Consider the following 14,581-nt stretch of genomic DNA (forward strand, 5'->3'; position numbering starts at 1 on the left):
AACTACTCTCCAATCAGAAAATAAATATGAATAGTGTGGGGAAATAGTCAGTGTACCCTTAGATTTAAATCAAACAAATTTAACTGATAGAGGGATGAATTGATATCACTTACAAGATCTAGAAACCTCCCCTGCAGCAACAACTGCCAATTAACACTGTCTCATTTCATCTTAATTCATTAAAATTCTAACTGCCAGAGATGTTTTAGTTTCTAAATAGTTTGCCTTTGATGAATCCGATGAGGAGCAAATTAGAGTTAAAAGCTAAAGCTCGTTACATGCAAAGTATAATAAATGTAAATGATGATCACTTCCTGATCTCACTCAAGAGTTTCTAAAGTTAGGCTAACTAACGGGACTTGCCCTTGATATACCACTATTATACCTGATGCAAAATCATTGGAAATATAAAACATTCAGCAAATTGTACTAATTTCCATGCTAATTTTGTACAACAGGGATGACTAGTATCATTTTAAATGAAAAAGAAATGACTAATTCAGCCAAATATCAGTCACTAATATTTACAAATCATTCCCTCTAAGCGCAGCCCCACACTGGGCTCTGCGGGAGCCAGTGAAGTCGTCGGAGGACACACGCTGCTCCATTGCTTTCTCTTCCTATCATCTGCTCCAGTGAGCTCCTCTGCCCACAAGTCTTTTCTTTTTCCAACCTTCTTACAGACCTAAGTGAAGTTACTTAGGAATTGTCTACTCACACGCCTTTTACCCTTTCACTTAAGACTATGAACTTGCAGATTCAGCGCCTGCCTTGACTGTTCTTTTTACCTCTGTAAATGCCACACATCATCTGGTGGCCACTAGTGACCAATAAATGTTTCCTGATGTTTCCAACAAAAGATTAGAAATAGTGGTGCAGACAATGTAATTTTTTTATTTTTTATTTCAGATGTGTATTGTGCCTTCTGATACACTATAATGTATCAATAGGTATTTCTGAAGTCCTGGGTTTTCATAGTACTTAAAGCAATATATATGATCATTAAATTACCCCCTCAAAACCAAGCAAGGGTAAAATACTAGAAACATCTCTATTTGCCCTTCTTTTTGTTTGTTTTACCATTTTCTTCTAAATAGTATTTCCTCCTGGAAGCAAAGTTGGTCCACCTCTCATTCTAAGTTTACTGTACAGATTTTGGTCTAAATTTCCTCAGGCAGGTGATGACTTACTCTGAAAAAAACCATCCTTTTTGGTTTCTGGTTGAGTCAAAACAATTCATGAGCCTGCCCAAGCGTGGCTCAGCGGTTGAGTGTCGACCTAGGATCCAGGAGATTGCAGTTCAATTCCCGGTCAGGGCACATGCCCGGGGTGAGGGCTCGATCAATGACTCTCTCATCCTTGATGCTTCTATCTCTCTCTCTCCCTCTCCCTTCCTCTCTCTGAAATCAATAAAGATATATTTTTTTAAAAAATTCATGAGACTGTGTTCAGAAAGAATAGAAATAACTTGAGCATGTTATGTCATCAAATAATAAAATAAAACCAGAATCTGATAGTCTTTCAAAATAGCTGTGTCCTATTAAATACAATAGAATCCCAAATATTTAACACTAAAACTCTCCAGAAATAAAAAAAAAAAAAAGAAAGGAAGGAAGGAGTCATTTATTTGCTTATCTGATGTAATATTTAACTTTTTAGTCATGTCAAAATTTCACTTAGTCTTTAATTTTCATTAAATTTTGGAAGTGGCACAAGAGTCTCTTGCTATTAATTTTTTGCAGGCTCAATGTAGAGTAATGGCAATGTTTGGCAACTTTGGAACATGCCTGATATGTCTTTCCCTTGATCATATCTACTAAAATTTGTTTCTGATGAGAATAGGTTAATGACTAATAACTTAAACCTTCATGTCTTAGAGTCCCTTACTTTATTTTGTAAGTTAGGGATGAAAAGTTATTCTTTTATATGCTGATACAGGAGAAACTGAGCATGGATACCTGAAGAGCACGTCAAGGAAAATAGAACTTGATCTTGGACTTGAAGGAGAGGTTCAGTTAGGGGATAACTAACTAAACAAGGACAGGATAGAGATGGTGTATTTCCCAGCAGGGAACCAGGATGAGTCCCAACTGTGAGAGAAAGGTCTAGTGTGTGCGCGGGCACAGGCACAGCCCAGTCTACCCGGAGCAGAGAAGCGGAAGAGGGGTGCTGGTGACCCCATCTGAGGAGCAGCCAGGGAGCAGATGATGAGGGACCTTTACAGCCAGCTGAGGAAACTGGCCTTGATCTTTCTACTTTGAAGACCTAGAATGGATGGGAGGGTGCTCCCTGCACCCTTGTACTGTAGAAAGGCCTAGTCAAACCATAGGTGGGATGGGCTTAAAAAATGAGTTCAGGAAGGCAGGATGGAGACCACACAAGATTTGATGTTAATGGGTACAACATATATACACGTATATATATCTATATACATTGTATGTATGTATATAAATACATGTATGTTTTTTAATCCTCACTTGGGATATATTGTTTTTATAAAATGATTTTAGAGAGAAAGAAAGGGAAAAAGAGAGAGAAACATGATGTGAGAGAAAAGCACTGACCAGGTGCCTCCTGTACGTACCCAGAATGGGGACTGAGCCTGCAACCTAGGTATGTGCCTTGACCAGGAATTTGACCCAAATCCTTAGGTGCACGGGACAGCACTCCAACCAACTGAGCTACACCGGCCAGGGCACAATATACAGTTTAATTCTCAGGTAAAAAGCTCTAAGTATTTTCTCATTTTAAGATTGAACTGTATCATGAGTAAAATCAAACCCCGCTCTTGCTGCGCTGAAATGTTAATAGAAGGAAGTTTTCACAGCGCATGACTGAGAGCAATCAAGAGTTAAAACACCTACATTAAGAATATGCAGGCACCCTGCGCTTAGCTTCCCTGCACCTTCCACACCTTTATACCATAAATTGTGTTTATACATGTTAATATGAATCTAATGGAGACTAATCAACCTTTAAACCTTCTGCCTGTTCTTCAGGACAGATATACAATGGGCAACAAAGGAAGTTATAATTAGGAACATCTGATTCTAAACACCATCACCACCACCACCAACGAAGAAGCAATTACACCTTTACTTAGACATTAGCATAAGGTAAGATAAGTTGGAATTGCATTGTTGAAGCGAAAATGCTTATAGCCATACTCAATTTGTGATAAAGAAAGACCTTTTATTGTTTGGGCATTTTTCAATTTTTTTTTAACTTAAAGAACTACCTTAAATCTAAATTCATAAAACACAAGTGTTATTTTAAGTGAGCTATGTTCTTTACTATAGTAGCAAAATAAGTAAAACATTTCTACATATGTACATATTTGGTAACATGTAGGCTTAGAGAAAAGATGCAAATTACACGGAAGTGGTTATACATTAGTAAAATATAGGGATTATTTCAGTGGTGAAGGCTATTTGCACTGTGATTAACACTGCAAGCAATCTAAGTGGAAACAGATCTCAATTTGAATAAATCATGTTTAATTAAAGACTAGATATAAATGTTCACAGAACATAATGTAATGAAATGAAAATTAAACATCTTTGTAATAAATCACATATATTTCTCTTTTTCACAGATTAAGGCATTATCATTTCCAGAAAAATGTTCACATCTAGTATAAATATACTAGACTATATGAGATTATTTTTAAAACTAAGAAGAACTTGACACAGCAGTTCTGAAATAAAATAGAAATTTTAATATTTGGTCATATTTAGAGTTCATTTATAATAATAATGGCTATAATTTTTTTTAGGTCTTAGCTCCTATGATTGTCTAATAAGAACTGTTTTTAAAAAAACAACCTCATTGAAAATTGGGCTTGATCATCAATACACCAGCTGAGTCCTGATTCCTCCCTCTCAACACATAAAACTTCGCTGCCCACAGTCTAGTCTGACTGAGACACCTTAATGAGCTAAATCTGGATTTCCAGATGTACAGGCAGGCACACCTTTTCTTGGAGGGTGGGGAAAAGGAGTGGTGAAGGAAGAAGAAAGACCAGAGAGGAAGAGATGAGAGAGTAGATAGATGGTCACAACGGTATGAATTTCTTTGAACCAAAGAGGGATTCCACGAGGATTCCTATGCCCTTTGTTCTGTTGTAAATGAGCTACACAGATTTACTCGCTGTATATGTATAAGTTACACCCTTTATCTTTATCACTATGTCGCACTTGGCCCATTTTCTACAGACTGTTAAAGGTGTGTTTGTAGTCTACCCTCTTTGCCTTGAGTTTTTGCTAACAAATAATTGGTCCAATAGTTTCCATTTCTTTTTTGTGGTGAGGGTATTTATGATCTATGCTCTTAGAAACATTCAGGTATATGATATTGTTAGCTATAATCACCATCCTGGACGCTAGAACCCCAAACCTGCTAATCTTACACCTGGAAGTCTGTACCCTTTGACCAATCTTTCGTCATTCCTACCCACCCGTGGTAAACCGCTCTATTTCTCTGAGTTTGTCTTCCTTAGATTCCACATACTCACTTTGTCTTTCTCTGAGTTCATGTAGCCTAATGCCCTCAAGGTCTATCCAAGTTGTCACAAAAACAGAATTCCCATCTTTCTCATGGCTGAATAATATTCCAGTGTGTGTGTGTGTGTGTGTGTGTGTGTGTGCGTGTGTGTGTGTGTGTGCATCACATCTTCTTTATCCATTCATTTACTAATGGACACTTAGGTTGTTTCCATATCTTGGCAATTGTGAGTAATGTTCTGTAAAATAGTATGGATGTTTCCTCTAAAATTAAAAATAGAACCACCATATGATCCAGCAATCCAACTTCTGGGTGTAGATCCAAAGAAATTGAAATCAGGATCTCATAAAGATATTGGCTTAGAATATTTTGAATACTGCCAACCATTTAGACCAGGACATCCAACCCTTCTTGGGACAGAAACCTACCTAATCTCCTCCTTATTGGAGACAAGGACTCCACTAATTCAATCATGAACCTATTTCCTTTTCATCCCTAAGTACACCCAGGCCCCATGAGCATCAAGAAGGGACAACTGCTTCTCAGGCTGAGCAGCCTCATTTTTTTAATATTAAAAGAACACCATGACAAAGCCTTTTTTTTCCTTTGTAAAGAAATAATTTCTCTACTTCCTGATACCTTTCCCTTGGGCTGTCTTTCCTCCCTGCAATATTGTTATTGACTGTTAATTAGCCAGCAAGAGCTTTTTCAAGAGCCTGCTATATTTGATTTTTAACAACACATCTTCCCTAGGCTATCCATTAGCTATTAAATATTCTCCAGACCTCCTGTGAGTGACTGCCTTTTAAAATTTGATCGTTTACTTTTGTTCTTATCTAAAGCCCATGGTTTTTCATTTTCTCTTTTAAGGCTGAACAAATTATGACAAATTTCTAGGAATTCTGCTCTCCCATTGAGATATTGAACTTAGTGATGTCATAAGTAGAATTATCGACAGGATTTCCCAATCGTTTCTGGGACCAGTTCAGTATATTTTAATCTCGTGAGCTTGAACTCCTTTTTGATCTGGCATTCTGTTATGAATTACTAGTAATTCATTTTAAAGTAGCAAATTAAAATCAGCATTCTTTAATCAGAACATATCTCATGCAAACTTTTTATAATAATTTACAGATAACCTCATTGATGAAGAACAACAGCACTAAAAAACAAATCCAAGAGGTATTCATCCATCACAACTTTCTAACAGAGATCATACTCTCTTCCCACCTCTATCTTTCATCCTAACATTTATTTTACCATCTCAATTTAGATGCAAAAATCTTTTGAGACAAAAAATTGAGACAGAGCCCAGTTCTCTAGGATGTTTCTATATAAAATTATTCCTATAAGGCCTTATTTGTCTTAATCTGATATTTGGTCAGTAAAACAAGATAGCTATTCCAAGGTACTTATAAAGCTAAAGCCAGAGGAAATAGAATAAGGGTTGGGGAGGAGACAATCAGGATTGTGTTTTAACTCAAATATTTAGGCCTTAAAATTTTATAAATAAAAGCTATATGAAAAACATACAATAGAAGCCAAAAAGAACTGATGTCTCTGGTGAAAATTTTAACCAAAAAGCAAACCATCTCAAAGGACATTATCTCAGGGACATGCAGTATCGTAGCTGCAATACATATTTGTTCATTGGTAAGAAAGAACTGGAATTAGAGACCTGGGGAATCATTACCTGTAAAACTACAGTGAGTCCCTTGATTGGGACAGGTATAACAGTCTACTATTAAATGGGTGCTATTAAAAAAAAATGGAGTTAAAAAAATGCTTCTTTCAAAAGTTAGAACTTTAAAACCATACCAATGACTGACTGGAAAAAAATTGATTCACTTGAAATATGGTATTGAAGTAGAGTTCTATGGATACCATGAACCACCAGAAAGGTGAACAAATGGATCCTAAATCAAATTAAGTCTGAAACATTGCTGGAGGCAAAAATGACAAAACTAAAGCTGTCTTACTTCAAGGCACATCATGAGAAGGCAATAATGCTGGGGGAAATAGAAGGCAGCAGGAAAAGAGGAAGACCGAATATGAGCTGTATCAAGTCCATCAAAGAAGCCATCCACATGAGTCTATAGGAGCTGAGCTGGGCTATGGAGGGCAGGAAATTGTGGACATCACTCGTTCATAAGGTCACCAGGAGTTGGAGCTGATTCAACGGCACATAACAACAATGCAAAGAACCCACACCAAAGATTCCGATCTAAATGGACTTAGATGGAATGAAGGCAGTGATATTATTTAAACAGTAGTCCAGGTGATTCTAACAGTAACTAGGGTTGATGAACACTGAGTAGAAACTCTGTGTTTGAAGCCTATCCTCCATCCATCCATCCATCCATCCATCCATCCATCCATCCATCCATCCATCCTTCTTCCCTTAGTTTCTGTGCTAGGTGCTAAGGATGCAGAGATTAATAGGTCATGGTCCCTTACTTTTCTCAAGGCTCTTACAGTAAATGGACAAGGAAATAATCAGATACAATGTAAAGTGTAAAAAGCTCTACTAGGGAGACAAATGCAGTTTCTCAAAGGAACTCCATTATCAATAACTAAATCAGTCTAGCAGGCTAGAAAATTTTGAGTTTTAGAGAAGTCTTTCAGCCTGGGAAAAATACTTCTGAGTTATCTGGAGCTATAAATAATTTAGTCTATAAAGTTATTTCTCTGAATTAATATACATATCATTATTCTGCAGATCTGAGAGTGAGTCATATATTTTCTGGTTTCCTACTTTTACTATGTGGTATGTTATCATTTTATATATTTGCATATTCATAATACTTTATCCAAAATTAACCACTCTATATTGTCATCAGCATGTTAAATTAATTCACTTGCATATCTCTCTATTTTTAGTGATCAATATTAATGATCAATTATTTAGAACTTTTTTTATACTGAGTCATCAGACCCACAACTGGCTACGTGAGAGGGAATTGACATTCACATGGGAAGAATAGCTATGGTTCATATGACTGCCTTCACTCACTCACTCACTCACTCAATAAAATTTGATAAGCACATTCTATGAATTAGGCTCCAAAATATATGATTGGATAGGTCAGTAAATAGGGATAGTTCCTGTTCTAATAGATCTCACTTTCTATAATTCTATTCAGGAAAGAAATAATTGTAATAAAATATAGTGAATTATGCCCTATATACCACTTTATACAAGATATGCTGTGATCACAGAAGAAGCAGTGGCTTGCCTAGAGGAGATGTGGAAGATTACTTACAGAAGTAATATTCAATTGGTGCTTAAAGGATTAGCTTTTAGACGTGTTAAAATGGGAAGGAATGTTTTCAGAGAAACCTGAGCACTTTTAAATGTCTGGATACTCACAAGGATTGTGTGTAGAACTACTAAGGATGGTGGTTAGTAGGTAGTCTGGAAGCAGATTTTTATGGCCTTACAAATCAAGTTAAGGAGTGTGCACTTTAGTCCTTGTTTACTGGGGAGTGAATAGAGAATTCGAGAAATGTGAAAAGGAGCATAGAATTGAACAGATCTGTTTTTTAGAAAGCTCATCCACATACCTAGAATTTCATTACTGGTAACTTTTTGGGGAAATAATTCAAGACATCACAAGAATAAATTATGTTGAATCCATAACACTCAGACCACATAATATGATTATAGCCATGTATCTTTAAACATTTAGCTTAGTTTGAAATGCATACAGATTTTCTAATATTTAGGGTTGGCATACTTAGCAAATAAAAATACATGATACATATGCAATATTTTTCTCATACTAATACAAAAATAGTTTATCTGAAATTCAATTTTACCTGGATATTCTGTATTTTACCTGGGAATCCCACTTGAATTGTTAACTAGGATGTGATTTCTCTATATTTTCTTTCTTGCCTTTTATATAGGCACTTTAATTTTCAGCATATGGTCATGTTTTTCATTTTTTATTTTCAGCAGACCCCAAGGAAAATTACTTAGAGTGAAAATAATTATTGACAAAGGAGTCTTCCTCAGGCTTTTGCTCAAACTAAAATCTATTGCTTGCATTCTGAAAATTGGTGCATAATCCTTAGAGTTTACTTCAATAATACAAGTATGGACAAACAGCATTTTGGGATGATAACTGATGACAACAATTAGCACCTCCACCCACGTGTACATTATATGTGCCGAACATTCTTTTAAGTTTTTATATATAACATCACACCCTCTGAGCTAGTTACTGTTATCATACTATTTTACAGATGAGGGAATTGAAAATTTAAAAAATTTGCCCAGAGTCACACAGGTGGTAAAAATGAAATTAAAACTCAGATAATTTTTCTCAAGAAGCTATTCGCCAGGGCACTATACCACCACTATAAAAGATTAATACTCCCAATTCATCTTCCCTTCATGGTTGCCTTCAAGGTACCACTCTATGTGTTGAGGACAACAGATATGGGATAATGCACGGTCCTCGATCTCAAAATGATTATAGTGTTCTAAAAATATTAACATTGCTGTTCTGGGACAGACTCTAGTCCTAAAATCTTGCTTTGTTATACTTTTTTCCTTTATTCCATTTAGTAATTTTTCTCAAAACCTTAAGTGGTTTGAGCTTAATGAGCATCTGTTCTTTTGTCCCTAAAATCTACAACTGCTTGTCTACTTAGAAATACGCACAGATTTCTTTGTTATACATTCCTTTTACATTTTGTTATACATGCCTTTGAACTTTACATTCAGATAAAAGGAATACATTTGGGGGGTGTGTGTGCGTGTGTGTGTGTGTGTATGTGCGCGCGCGCGCGCGTGTGTGTGTGTGTGTGTGTGTGTGTGTGTGTGTGTTTATAGAGGGCCTGGATATATTTTATATCTATACAACTGAAACTTTTAATTTTCAGGGGTTACAATTCACATTATTTTAAAATCTTTATTTGAAAGATAGCATACATACAAAAAAAGTACTGAAAACAATAAAGTTAAGTTATTATTAAAAGACAAGCTGTGTAAAAACCACCAAGGTCAAACACAAAATCACTGCCAGTACTCCAACAGCCTTCAGCCGACCCACCCATTCACAACATTCCCTCCAGCCTCACCAAGGTAACCCATCTCCTGCTCACAATGGCAATCACAGCCTCACACTTTGGTTTCTCAGCGTCATTATTTAAATATGCATTCGCAAGCATTATCATTTGTTCTCTCCTCCGTTTGAACTTTGTAGTAAGAAAAGCATTCTGTATGTACTCTGTTGTTCGTGGCTTCAGTCACAATGCTGTGGCAGGGGGCTGCAGTGAATTCATTTTCATTGGTTTATAGCATTTCACAGTAAAAGTTACCACAATGCACTTTATGTTGCTATTTTTATTTTTTTTTTATAAAACATAGGTTAATGTTTCAAAGTTTGTTACTCTTTGTTAAGAGGAGGGGCAACAGCTATATGTAAAGAGGATAGGGTAAAATATTAGTATCATCACTGTTTTTTTACAGCAAAAATATTTTTGTTTCTAAACTGGAAATTAATTCTTGTTTTTTAAAATTAATAAAGTTTAATCTCTAAACAATACAAATTACTCTTTGATTTGTAAACTGTATGTTATTTATAAGTTATTCTCTTACTGTGCTGGTGGAAACATCAGATCAGAAATGTGTAATTTGTGCCATGAATTAAAGAGTAGAAGCAAATATTAGCCACACATAATTGAAACTTCTTATGAATTAAGCTAAATTTGGCAGATTTAGAGAAATAGCCTTAGCAGATATAGCTAAAATTAAACTTTTCCTGTGGTAGGCCCAAAACTAAGATCTATAATTTAGGCTTTTCCACCTATGGGCACTTTCTCTAGAAAAATATACATTTATGCCAAACTACCAAATTTGGATTCAGTTTTAAGGTGTTTAGGCCCCCCTGAGCCTTACCTGTGTCCCTTTCTGTTGTTACTGGCATGTGTTTGGTTGCTGGAAATAAAAGAATCCAAGTGTGCTTGTATGGGTCTCAGTGCATAAGCATATCGAATTTTTTCTGGGTATACCTAGGAGTGAAATGGCTGAGTCATTTATATATTTAGTATATGTTGCTAAAATGGTTTCTAAAGTGGTTTTACCAATTTGCACTTCATCAGCAATTTAATTCATAATATTTTTAAAGATACAAACTGCATGAAACTTGTAGGTAACCACTTATTTCACTTCATATACAAGCTGTAAGTAGAAGGACTAAACACCAATATGCCTTTTTAAGATATATTTTTACCAAGAGAGGCTTTTACGGTAATAAATGAAAACTTTCAATTCACCAAGTGGAATTGTTTTTCTCTTCAGTCACCATACCTTTTTTAAAAAACTAGACAGTTAACTTACACTAAAGATGATGAGCAGTTCAGCAGTGCCACATTTAAGTAACAGGCATGGATTCAGTTAACTTTTGTATATACTGAAAAGGAATTTCACCTAACTCTAGAGTTAATTTCTTAAAATAACTCTATAAATCAATTATCACCTACAGATACATGTAGACTGAGATGATAAAATAAGAATACTTCCTGTTCTTACAGTTCAATATCTTTGAACTTTTATCTTATAAGCATAATTAAAGGTGATGTCCAAAAATAATGGATTTTATTCAACTTCTATAGCTACTCTCAGGATTAGATGAGGTAATTTATGGGGAAATATCTTGTAAACGCTCAGGACTGTAAAAAAATGATCCACATTATTGCAGTACAGGTTAATCCATATTCATTTTGTTCTGTAAAATCTTTCTTGGTTCTGCTGCTGAATTAAAATGTAGGTCATTTTTAATGAGACTTCTGTATACAGATGCTTCTACTTTTGGAGTTATCATCAGAGTAAATAAATGGTAGCATTTTCATAAATATTCTACAGATGAGTAGTCTTGCCTTGGAGAAGCATGAAAAACAGTATTTATTCCCATAATTGCAAAGCCTGTGAAAATTTTGATCCACTGAATGGAGTTATTCAACAGATACTCTTGAATATATTTCTTCCTAAAGTGGTAACATTTAATATTTTTTTAAAAACTGGAGCATCAAATCTCTACACATTTTGACTGACAGATCACTGAGACCTAGGACTGACAGACATCAATGGGCAGTAAATACAGAGAATGCTCCTTTTTCATTTCCTAGCATTTCAGTCCCCGCCAAGGAGAAAGAGCTGGGGGGCCCGTCCCTCCGATTCCCAAATCTCATCTCCATAATGACGGGAGTGCTCCTGGGCTCCTGGCAGAGCTGGAGGCGAGGAACCTCTGCCTCACTCCAGCCACCATGGAAGAAGCTGCTTCCAGCAACCCACTCGCTACTCTGTGCCCAAGAAGTGCTGCGGACACGCCATTCCTTTTTATATTTCATTTCTCTGCCTTACTTATTGTTAAATATGCCATACTGGCATATTTCTTCATTAAAAGTGATAACGGCATTCAAGATAATTTCTGCTTTTGGCCGAGACATATAGTACCAGAGACCAGATCTGCCCTCCAGCCTGAAACAACAGAATAAATAAAACAAAACATGAAACAACTGTTTTCAAGACACTAAACATTAGGAAAGAAAGTGTTACCCTGTAGTAAAAGCTGGGAAAATTCCAGGACAAGCGGAATAGGGAAACTGAGACAGACAGGTAAACAGCAGTTTGCAGCCTCCTAGTAAACAGCCTCCTAGTAAATACTACCTTCCCTAAACCAAGGACACTTAAGAGTAAATGGCTGGCACTTCTCCTCCCCAGCCAGAGGGTAAATAGCTTAAATCACCCTACTCAGGGAGACAGATAACAGAAATCCAATTAATGCCATATGCCAACCATACCCAAGGACAGACAAATTAAGAAAATAAATCTCATTTTGGTATATCAGCATAATGCTGATGAATATTCTATTGATCCACCCCTAAGACCTCCCCTAAATGCCCAACCTTCAAAACCCCTGCAAATGAAGGTCTGAATGCACTCTCCCTCCAGGGAGCAAGCCCTTGCTGTTCCCTTCTCCCTCTTCTTCCCCTACATGCACATGTCCCCTGACCTCTAAGGGACCCCATGAGGCTCGCAGCCAGGGAAGCAATGGGCAGAGGCAGCTCCTCCTGGGCTTACCCCCTGAACCTGTCTCCAAGGCCCCCTTTTCTCTGACCTCCCAGTGAGCCAAAGCAGCCCAGCCTGGGCTCTCCTGTTGCTGCTTCTGTGCCCTTCCTTGTTTCATTGCCCAAAGTATATTTTTGCTGCAGTCAGTAAATTCTTGCTTTCTTTTCTATACTTTGTCTCTTGATTGAAATCTTTCCCTCAAGAAGACAAGAACTGAGGTCTTCTCATCTTGCCTATAACATCCTGAACACTGGAGTGCCCCTCAGGGATTCGGCAGAGTCTGGATCAGCTCAAGCAAGCGAGCAAACTACTGAGGAAAGAACCATCTAAATGCACCAGAGGGAGCAATAGTTGGAGATCACATCAAGCCAGGAAAACTCTGTTCAGTTAGACTGGAAAATAAACTAATTCATGGGGCTTTGGGCAGGGGACTTGGAAATGCCTTCCCTGCAGAGTGAGGAATCATTACTCTTGGACTAAACACCTCATTGGTCCTGCCTGACAATCTTATAAGCAAGACCCAGAAGGACCAAACTGTTTCCAAGCAACTTAACTATGCAAGAGGACTAATCTCAAGCAGATACGTAGGACTACAGAGCATCTAGCACTCAACAGGGTTAAATTAGTCGAGACTAATAGCATGGAAAAAAGCAGAAGCCAATCACATATTAGATTTAGCAGACAAGGATATGAAAATGTTCATCATACCTGCATTCCATATATTGAAAATGTTAAGTAGAGACATGGAAATATAAAGAGACCCAAGTTGAACCTCCAAAGATGAAGACTATAATGTGTGAAATAAAAAATGCACTAGAAGAAAATAAAGCCTATTAGACATTGCAGAAGAAAAGATTAGTGAACTTTTAAGATATAATAGAAACTATATAGAATAAAAGAGAGAGAAAAAAAATTGGACATTAGTGAGTTATGGAATACAAGTATAAGTAGCCTAAAATTGAGGCAACTAGGGTAGATGAAAAGAAGGCAGAAAAATATTTAATGGCCCAAATTTTTCCAAATATGATAAAAATTATAGCCACAGATTCAGAAAACACAACAAATCCCCAGCAACAGAAATATAACGAAAAGTATATAAAGGTACATCATGATTTTAAAAAAAAAAAGTAATTCTGCAGATAAATGCAGTCTTCAATAAATGCTTGTGTCACAAATGAATATCTCTATGCAACAAAACCAAGATCCATATCTAATATACTATATACAAAAATGAAGTCAAAATGGATTGTAGACTTTAAAGTGAAACCTAAAATTATTAAAAAAAATGTATGGGAGAAATGGGAGAAAATTGTTCTGGGCTCAGTTTAGACAAAGTTTTCTTAGCTACAACCTCAAAAGCAGGAACCATAAAAATTAATAAATTGTACTTTATTAAAATTATAAACTTCTCTTCAAAATCAATTTTAAGATAATAAAAAGGTAAGCTCAGATTGGAAGAATACATTTACAAATAAAATATCTGATGAAGCACTTGTATCCAGAATGTGTAAAGAATTATCAAAACTCAATGAGAAGAAAACAGATGACAAAAAATCTGGGTAAAAGTCTTGAACAGCTGTGCCAACGTGGCTCAGTGGTTGAGCACTGACCCATGAACCAGGAGGTCATAGTTTGATTCCCGTCAGGGCACATGCCAGGGTTTCAGGCTCGATCCCCAGAAGGGGGCGGGCAGGAGGCTGCCAGTCAATGATTCTCTCTCGTCATTGATGCTTCTAACTCTCTCTCCCTCTCCTTTCCTCTCTCTGAAATCAATAAAAACATTAAAAATATTTTGAACAGACACTTCATAAAAGAATATATATTTTATATGACAAATAAACATAAGAAAAAAGTGTGACATCAATAGAGAAATAAAAATTAAAACTAAGAAAAAGATATCACTAAACAATTATTGCAGTGTCTAAGAAACACAACAACAGCAACACTGACCACACCAAGTGTTGTCGAGGACATGGGTGAATTAATCTCTCATCACTG

General features: G+C 36.4%; 1 protein-coding gene across 1 annotated transcript in view; it reads right to left on the minus strand.

Moving 5' to 3' along the window:
- The window catches only part of EDIL3 (EGF like and discoidin domains 3), a 357,017-nt gene that overhangs the window by 152,423 nt on the left and 190,013 nt on the right, over positions 1 to 14,581 (minus strand). The window lies entirely within an intron of this gene.

This window comes from Miniopterus natalensis, chromosome 3 (genome assembly GCF_054644295.1).
Source record: "Miniopterus natalensis isolate mMinNat1 chromosome 3, mMinNat1.hap1, whole genome shotgun sequence".
NCBI lineage: Eukaryota > Metazoa > Chordata > Mammalia > Chiroptera > Miniopteridae > Miniopterus > Miniopterus natalensis.